This window comes from Mustela nivalis (assembly GCF_964662115.1).
Source record: "Mustela nivalis genome assembly, chromosome: 15".
NCBI classification, from domain to species: Eukaryota; Metazoa; Chordata; class Mammalia; order Carnivora; family Mustelidae; genus Mustela; species Mustela nivalis.
This window is the reverse complement of record NC_139034.1, coordinates 45,820,452-45,829,418: the sequence shown is the minus strand read 5'-3', so window position 1 is coordinate 45,829,418 and position 8,967 is coordinate 45,820,452.

The window sequence follows — 8,967 nt, the reverse complement described above, 5'->3', positions numbered from 1 at the left end:
GTTTTCTGAGTATAGATTCTGTGCCTCTTTGGTTAGGTTTATTCCTAGGTATCTTATGGTTTTGGGTGCAATTGTAAATGGGATTGACTCCTTAATATCTCTTTCTTCTGTCTTGCTGTTGGTGTAGAGAAATGCAACTGATTTCTGTGCATTGATTTTATATCCTGACACTTTACTGAATTCCTGTATAAGTTCTAGCAGTTTTGGAGTGGAGTCTTTTGGGTTTTCCACATATAGTATCATATCATCTGCGAAGAGTGATAATTTGACTTCTTCTTTGCCGATTTGGATGCCTTTAATTTCCTTTTGTTGTCTGATTGCTGAGGCTAGGACCTCTAGTACTATGTTGAATAGCAGTGGTGATAATGGACATCCCTGCCGTGTTCCTGACCTTAGCGGAAAAGCTAATGATCAGTTTTTAATTTTTCATTGTTTCCTGTCTGATTTTCAATTGCTGAATGTGGTAAATTTGTTCAGCCAGGAGGTCCCCAATCAGTTCAGTCTCCATGAGGTTCCCAGGTCTCCAGCAGTCATCTGAGATTGGTCTAAGACTCCCTTCATCCTTCAAGGGGTCTTCCTTGGTAGTGTCTTTCATTTAATATTCCACTATTTACTTTATTCACAGCCTTTAATTCTTATTCTTAAAAAATTCTTATTTTTAAATGAAGTGTTTACAGGCCATATGTCAGGTTACAAAGATCTACCAAGACCCATCTTGACAAATAGGAGATCCTTAAGCTCTCTCACACTTTTCTAATTTTCTCTTTCTCCTTGTTTTTGGATCTTGGACATATTCCACATTTTTTGTATGAAAGATATCCATTACTAGATGCAAGATATCCATTTACATTTTTGTAATTCAGAATTATAAAATGCACTTTACTAGATTTTTTTTCTATAAATTTAACCTTCCATACTAATGAAAACTTAATTTCTCACCCAATGCCATTGTTTCTCAGGGGTGCTACATTTAGCATTCCAAACACGGTCTTCCCAGGTCATAAATACTTTTCAGGTCTTTCTTAGCATGTGTCCTTCCCTTGGCAGGCACATGGCATTCTAAACTCTGTAGTATACATTGACAGTTTTAAATACCCAAATTTCCCCCAAAAAACTACTTCCCCAGATAGATTTGTCTCTCACGCTTTAGGCAAACTGCTGTATGTATGTCTCAAATGTATTCTTTTGCTTCAGACAGTTCTAAGTTTTTGTTCACCTATCATATTTTCGTGCAATGCCCACCTCTTCTTTGTGACGAATGAGGCACATCAGAGATGAGCACCTCATATCAATCCCCCAGAAAGCTTAGAAGAGATGAACCCCCAAATTTGAAAATAACATCTACCCTTATCGCTCTAAAACCAGGTTCCAGGGTTCCACACTAGGAATGTGGCATGCTATCTTCACGACCGTTGGTGAGCCGGAGACAGAGTGGGGAAAGGATATATAAAAATACCAAAAGACTTTCCCACCATTTTCACATTGCTTTTTATTGATTCGGTGTCTGCTTCATTGCTGTAAATCTGTGACTGTTTTCTGTGATTCTGACAAAGTTGGTTCTGACAGTTTCTGCTTGTTTTTCAATGTTATTTTTCAGTGTTACTATGGAAAAGCAAGAATTTGGAGCTTCTGCTGCACCACTTTGTAGACCTAAAAAATTTGTGTTCAAATGCAGTGAATACAAACTGTTTATTATTTGCCAATATCAATTAAAAATATCAGGGTCAAGAGATTTTTTTTGCCTGCTATAGCAATTTTCTCACCACTTTTTTAGGCTCCACTAATGGAGCACTCACTATTTTTCTAACAGTTTTTGTGCTGCTTTTCTAGTATCTGCCAATAATAGCTCAGCCCCAAAGCCAAATCCATGTATTTTAGGTCTTTCTTATGGTAGCATCCTAATTATGATATCCTTTTTTTTTCTTTTTTTCATCATTTAGCATTATTGCACAACAACAACAAAAAGATGTCAAAATTCAGTGGCTTAAAAGAAGAAGAATTTAATCCCAATGCTTTAAGATGGCAGTTTGGGTTGGACACAGGTGAATAGTTCACCTGTTCACTCAGCTGGGCTCACTCACCTGTTGGTGGTGAGTTGCTTGGCAGTTTGCAATGGCCGCAACAGGGAGAGACTGCAACAGCCCTTCATCATTTCTTAGCATCTCACAGGCTTTCTTGGGCTTGATCACATGGTTGCTGTGTTCCAGAAACGCAAGTACAAGCTGTAAAGCCACTTTCATTCTGGGCTGAGAACTCACCCACTGGCACTTCTGTTTCTTTCTATCAATTAATGGTCAGACTGGATTTGAGGGATAGATAAACTGACTACCTCTTGAGTGGGGATGCACAACTGGTAGTCAACTGGAAACCTACCAGATCTGTGTGGACTTTTCTTAGTTTCTCTCCTTTAGGTAGCTACCATTACTTCATTTTTAATTTTAATGATATTTATTATCTTCTCCATTGGTAATCAGCATTGTACCTTCTTCACTCTAGTTCTAGTTTCATTTCTTCTAGGAATTTTAATTGTCCTAATTACAGAATTAGCCTTAATGGCAATTTTGATAGAAAATGTATACTAATGCAAGAGATACATTCTCATATCCCCATTATTTCATACACTTTAACTTATATTATAGGGCTGACTATTAATAGATTCTCCCTAAATTAAAAAATCCATACACCCTTAAAATATAGAAAACACAATTGCACTGATCATGCTTCTTTCTGTCAAAACTTCTTTTGCGCCATTTTTCTGAATAATGATCTCATCACTGCTCATCACTGCTTTCCAATTTTTTCTCTTTACTTTCTCTTTACAACACGTATTAGCAAATTACCTTATTATGTAACTGTGGAGTTGTTTGGTTTAGTAATTATAACTAAAACTATCTGTAAAATTGTGTGTGTGTGTGTTTGTGTGTGTGTGCGTGCGCGTGCTCATTGGTATGTGCATATTAGGTTGCTTTCATAAATGATGGACTAAAGTAATTGAATGTGATCACTAATTGTATCAACAGCTTTTGAAGCTTTGGCAACAGAATAAACTATTATTTACAATGTTTTATACTCAAGATAATTTTCCAAACAATGCCATTTTCTGCAAATGGCAACTATATGGGCACAGAGAATATTCACCAATGAGAGTGTATACATCATGCTTTTTTGATGCCCCTAGAGGTCTGAATAAAGCTTTTAGGGAAAAAAAATGTTGAAGCTGTATTATTAGCTACCCTTTTGTCCTCTTCTGCTGCATTAGTGTTAGAACATAGTATTATTCTTTTTATCATTTGTAATACAAATATAAAAAAATAAGGTCTGGTTATCAATTCCAATACCATTCAAATCCTACCAAAAAAGTAAATGGTAGAATATTTTACTTGTTGAATTGTTTATATGAATTCACATATTTAGAGGACTCTAAATATTCTAAGAATCTAAACAGTCTAAAGGGCAAAATACTAATCAAAATAATTGCTAATTCTTTTTTTAATTTATGGATTCATTTCTCACAGAATAAGTTCACCTAATTTAGTTAACGTACAGTGGAAATCCATATATAAGAATAAAGCTTATCTTTAGGTTAAGAAACATAACAAGTATGTGGATTGTTAGAGTTTAATCTTTTTAAAAAATGACAAATGTAAAACCTAATACAAAATAAAGCCTGATAATTACTTGAATTTTTCATTAAATAAAGACAATTATCATATGGTTTCACTAATATGTGGGATATAAGGACTAGCACAAAGGACCATAGTGTAAGGGAGGGAAAAATGAATGGGAAGAAATTAAAGAGGGCGACAAACCATGAGAAGCTTTGGACTCCAGGAAACAAACTGAAGGTTGCAGAAGGGAAGAGGGTAGGGGATGGTGTAACTGCGTGATGGCCATTAAGGAGGGCACGTGATCTGATAAGCACTAGGCGTTATATGTAACTAATGAATCACTGAACACTACATCAAAAACTAACTGATATACTATATGTTAGCTAATTGAACCTAATAAAAATAACAAATAAGTAGATAAATATAAATACATAAATAAAAAGAAAATATTAACATTAATATAGAAAACTGAAGTAACGGAAGTCACAAAATTTCAACTACCTAAAGTTAATAATTGTTAAAACTGTTTCTTCTGGTACATTATCTGCATGATTATGACAAACATGATTTAAGCACGTACACAAATATTTTATCAATTGCATAATATTCATCCAATTAATATCCTATATTTTTAGATAGTATATAATTACTAATGTCATAATATTTTATAACAATTTTAAAAGGTTATATTATTATATCTGAGCTCTGATCAGTCCTATCTTTTCTGTTGCACATGGTTTTCTTCATTTGTTCCAAAAGATTACATTAAAATAAGTCTCTGTGTCGGTCAGAGAAAGACAAATACCAGGATTTTACCCATATGTGGAATTTAAGAAATGAAACAGATGAACAAAGGAATAAAAGAGACAAACCAAAAACAGACTCTTAGTTATAACCTGAGAAAGGTTACCAGAAGGGAATAGGTGGGGGAGATGAGTGAAACAGGTGATGGGGATTAAGAGTACACATGCCTAGGAGCCTGGGTTAAGTGTCTGCCTTTGGCTCAAGTCATGATCCTGGGGTCCTTGAATCAAGTCCCATATCGGGCTTCCTGCTCTCTGGGGAGCTTGCTTCTCTCTCTGCCTCTCCCTCTCCCTCTCTCTCTCTGTCTCTCATGAATAAATAAATAAAATCTAAAAAAAAAAAAAAAAAGAGTACACTTACCTGAGTAGCACTGAGTAAAGTATAAAACTCCTGAAATCACTATATTGTATACCTGAAACTAAGTCAACACTGTATGTTAACTATACCCTAATCAAAATAAAAAATAAATAAAATGAGTGTCTCTGTGGTTATGTGACAGAGACTTACTTCTGAATGTTTTCCAAGATAGAATCATAAAATGATTATGATTGATCTAAATGAAAAATAAAATTACTATTATTGATGTTATCTTCTGAAGAAGTATTGTGTTTTCTGAGAAGAACAGTTGAAATCTGGAGGAATCTGGAGGAAAAAAGAAGTATGGGAGGCAGACAAATTAGAATTTATCAGTGTTTTCCACTCTGTCCCTAAGAGAGGATACCCAGACTAACTGATGACCTATTAGTTACATCTGACAGAGGGCTTTATTGGCCTGTGATAACTTGATAATGCTTCCATTAAGATCATTGAAGCCAACTTTGCTTTGATTCCACAGTGACTTCACTATAAATTTTTATTGCATGGTAATTAAAATTACTCAATAACCTTGTGTAATCTATATTTACAAGGTTAGATAATTGTTGACCATCATAGTCAAAGGTAGATATATAACTAAAAATCACAAAGCACTAGCTCATTGTTACTAGAGTATCATTGCTTTTAGCCCCTCACAGACGAAAAAAAAAAAGATATATGTATGTATATTAACCATGTATATATACATACTGATAAATATTTCTGTATGTAACCATCTGTATCTCTATTAAGTATGAGTTAATACTGATGTCTCAAATCTGATCCATTTAAATAAACATAATAATACATACTTAGACATGCTCTTTTTCATTTCAATTATTTTATCAATGTTCTGGATTCTAAAACATTTTTTAAACAGCCTATGGCAAAGATTGGCTATTGCCTAACTGAATGCATCCTTCTTTCATCTCTCTCCTCCACCCCGGGTTAAAAGACTCTATCTTTGCATTCTAATCTTGGCAGCTAAGTATGGCCAGGTGACTTGCAGCTAGTGGGGAAAGAAAATCTTGCAGTGGGACTTATAGGAGACTTCAGAAAATTAAGACAGTCCTCTGGCACATCTCTTTCCTTTACCTTTCCCCCTTTCCTTCAGTTGACTCAGGTTCAGACAAGATGGCTGGATTACTAATAGCCATATTGAATCATGAGGCAATCATGCAACTAAAAACCCATGCTAGACAGTAAAACAAGAAGAGAAGCCTGGAGTTTTGATAACTCAAAGCTGCCATACTGACTTTGGTCTACCTACATCCAAACTTATTTTATTTGAGGAAAGAATAAATTGCTATTATTTGCCTTTCTGTTTTGTTCAGCCAAACCAGATACTAAATGATACAATTTTATAAATGATACAATTTTGAAAGTCTCTTAGATATGGTTTCTTTTTTCTCTTTCTTTTTTTAGAAAGCGAGTGGGAGGAGGCGCAGAGAGAGGGAGAGAATCCCAAGCAGGCTCCATGCCCAAATGCTGAGTCTGACATAGGGCTCCATCTCACAACCTTGAGATCATGACCTGAGCTGAAATCAAGAGGTGGACACTTAACCAACTCTAGGGGTCTTGGTGGCTCAGTTGGTTAAGTGTCCACCAAGACCCCTAGATACAGTTTCTTAATAAAATAAATTTTTATGTTTGCTTATTTATTGTATCCCTCCCCATACCCCCAAATAAAAGACTTTATGGGGAAGGTCATTTAGAGGAGCCCTAAAGAGAAGTAGTGAAGGGATGGATGTTAGGACTTGTGGGTAAAGGAGAAGAGGAGAAACCGGGAGAGGTGAGGTAAGGGGAGGGGAGGGGAGAGAAGGTGAAGAGGGGAAGGGAAAGTGAAGAAGGAGGGAAAAAAGACAAAAGAAGAGAAGAAAGGAAGCATGGGGAGCTTAGAGTAATTTCTGGGCAACGGAGATAATATTATATTATCAAGGGCATGAGTAAATAAGAGTATACCTTGGGGACAAATGTAAAAATGATTAGATACCTTGAACATTGTTGAGGAAGTCTTTTTCCCCTCTCCTTCCAAGAGTCTGGTTTCATGAATGTTAAAGTTTTTGTTATATTTGCATAGGTTCGTACAAAATATTTCCAAGAAACAAAGTCATTTGCCTCAGACACAGTGAAAAACAAAATAAAAAAAACACCTAATAAGTTTTCAGTGGGGCATCTGGGTGGCTCCGTCAGTTACGGGTCTGCCTTCAGCTCAGTTCATGATCCCAGGGTCCTGGGATCAAGCCCTACATCAGGCTCCTTGCTCAGCAGGAAGCCTGCTTCTCTCTCTTCCTGGCTCTTACTGCCTGCCACTCCCTCTGTTTGTACTCTCTCTCTTTCTCTCTCTCTCTCTCAAATAAATAAATAAAATCTTTTTTTTTTTTTTAAGTGTTCAAAACATCGAGCCATGAGCCAAGGCATTACCCATTTTAAATTTCTTGGCAGTGTTTTCTTTACACCGTGGTATCTTTTAACTTAAAGTTCTCTATTTCCATATCCACTGTCTGACTTGGTCTCTGCAATCTTAACAACTTCCACTCCTAGCAAGACTCATGGATGTGAATTCTAGGACACACTGCTTGCTTATAAAATAGAGTTGCTATCTGATGCTAATTGGATCAACTTTCTAACTATTCAACACATAGACTCATTCCCTAGACAACTGCACGTTTAGAAGACAAAGAGACAAGTTTATGATTTGGTACAATTTTGCCAAGTTACTCTTAAATCTGAGGCAAATGACAACTAGGTAACTTATTTAAGATCAATTTTTTTCACATCAACAGGGTACATTTTGCTAATCTGCCTAGTAACATAACATTGATCAGATATCTAGTTTACAAATTTTTTCACATCAACAGGGTACATTTTGCTAATCTGCCTAGAACATAATATTGATCAGATATCTAGTTTACATGGGAGCATTTTAAAATAATAGACTTTGTTGCATGTATATTTTACCTAGAAACACATTTTTATTTCTTAAAAAAAGAGGCTGCCAAGTACAATTTACATTACAATTCCACATACCTCATAGTCTCAGTAGTTCTAGAGTGTGCTGTTAAAATGTGTCTTTAAGTTTAGCAAAGCATATCTTTTAAAATGTCAAACATTTGTTAAACCTGACTGAAAGCGATTTAGTAGCCCTTGGGTACTGCTTGCTTTTGAATAAAAGTTGCACTGAAAGAAGCCAGTAATAGATAGTAATATCTGAAAATGCTTTCTACCTGTAAAGTTGAAAATGAGTTAAACAGCTTTATTTTTTTCTTAACATAACCTCTAGGATTCAGGGGAAATGAAAGTTCCTTTTATTGAATTCTGCCAATTGACATAATTTATGAACAGAAGGGAGGCTAGGTGCAAGTTAATACTTCAAAAGGATAGCTAAAAATGCACAACTTTCCCAAGGCAGTTAGATAGGGCAAACTGGTCTTCAAATGACTCCCATTCAAAAATTATCTCCCTTCCACTCTTGCCTAATCCTTGATTAACTTTGACATACATCAACAAAGAAATATAGTTGATCTCATCATAGTGCAAAAACTTTTACAAATTGGTCTCCAATAAGGGCAATACGAATACACAGGAAGTTTTACCCACCTAGCAAGGTTTCTCCATATGTTGACTGGTTTGATTAATTTCAAGAGTATCTTGAAAGAGTCATTCCTAGTCAAGAAATTAAAAACAAAAACAAAAACAAAACCTCAATGTGTAATCATTTGCTTTGTGAACATTTTTTCTCACATTGATTTGTAATATTTACAGATAAACACCTAATACCAAACTTGGAAGACTGTAGGTGACTAAATAATACAAGGTCCAAATATGCTGAATCTGTCTGGCACAAAGTTAGCAATAAATATATGCTAGCTCCTTAATAGTCTCTCATCACTGAAAGTGGAAAAATAATAAAGTTATTTATCTGCACAAGTGTAACTCCATTTTTTTGAGCATCATAGTGAGTGGCATAATAATTACAACTCATTAATTTTAAATGTTTTGGTAAATTGTAAATTCAGTGACTTCTATAGAATGAAAAATATATGTGTAGCAGATCCTACAGAGAGAAGTACGGCAAAATTTAATATGGGTCACTTCCGTGAATATCGAATTATACTATGCATTTAAATTAAATAGACCATAAAGTTTTCACCAGATTAGTGCAGTGGCAATTTTTACTTTTTTATATGCTCCCATAGAA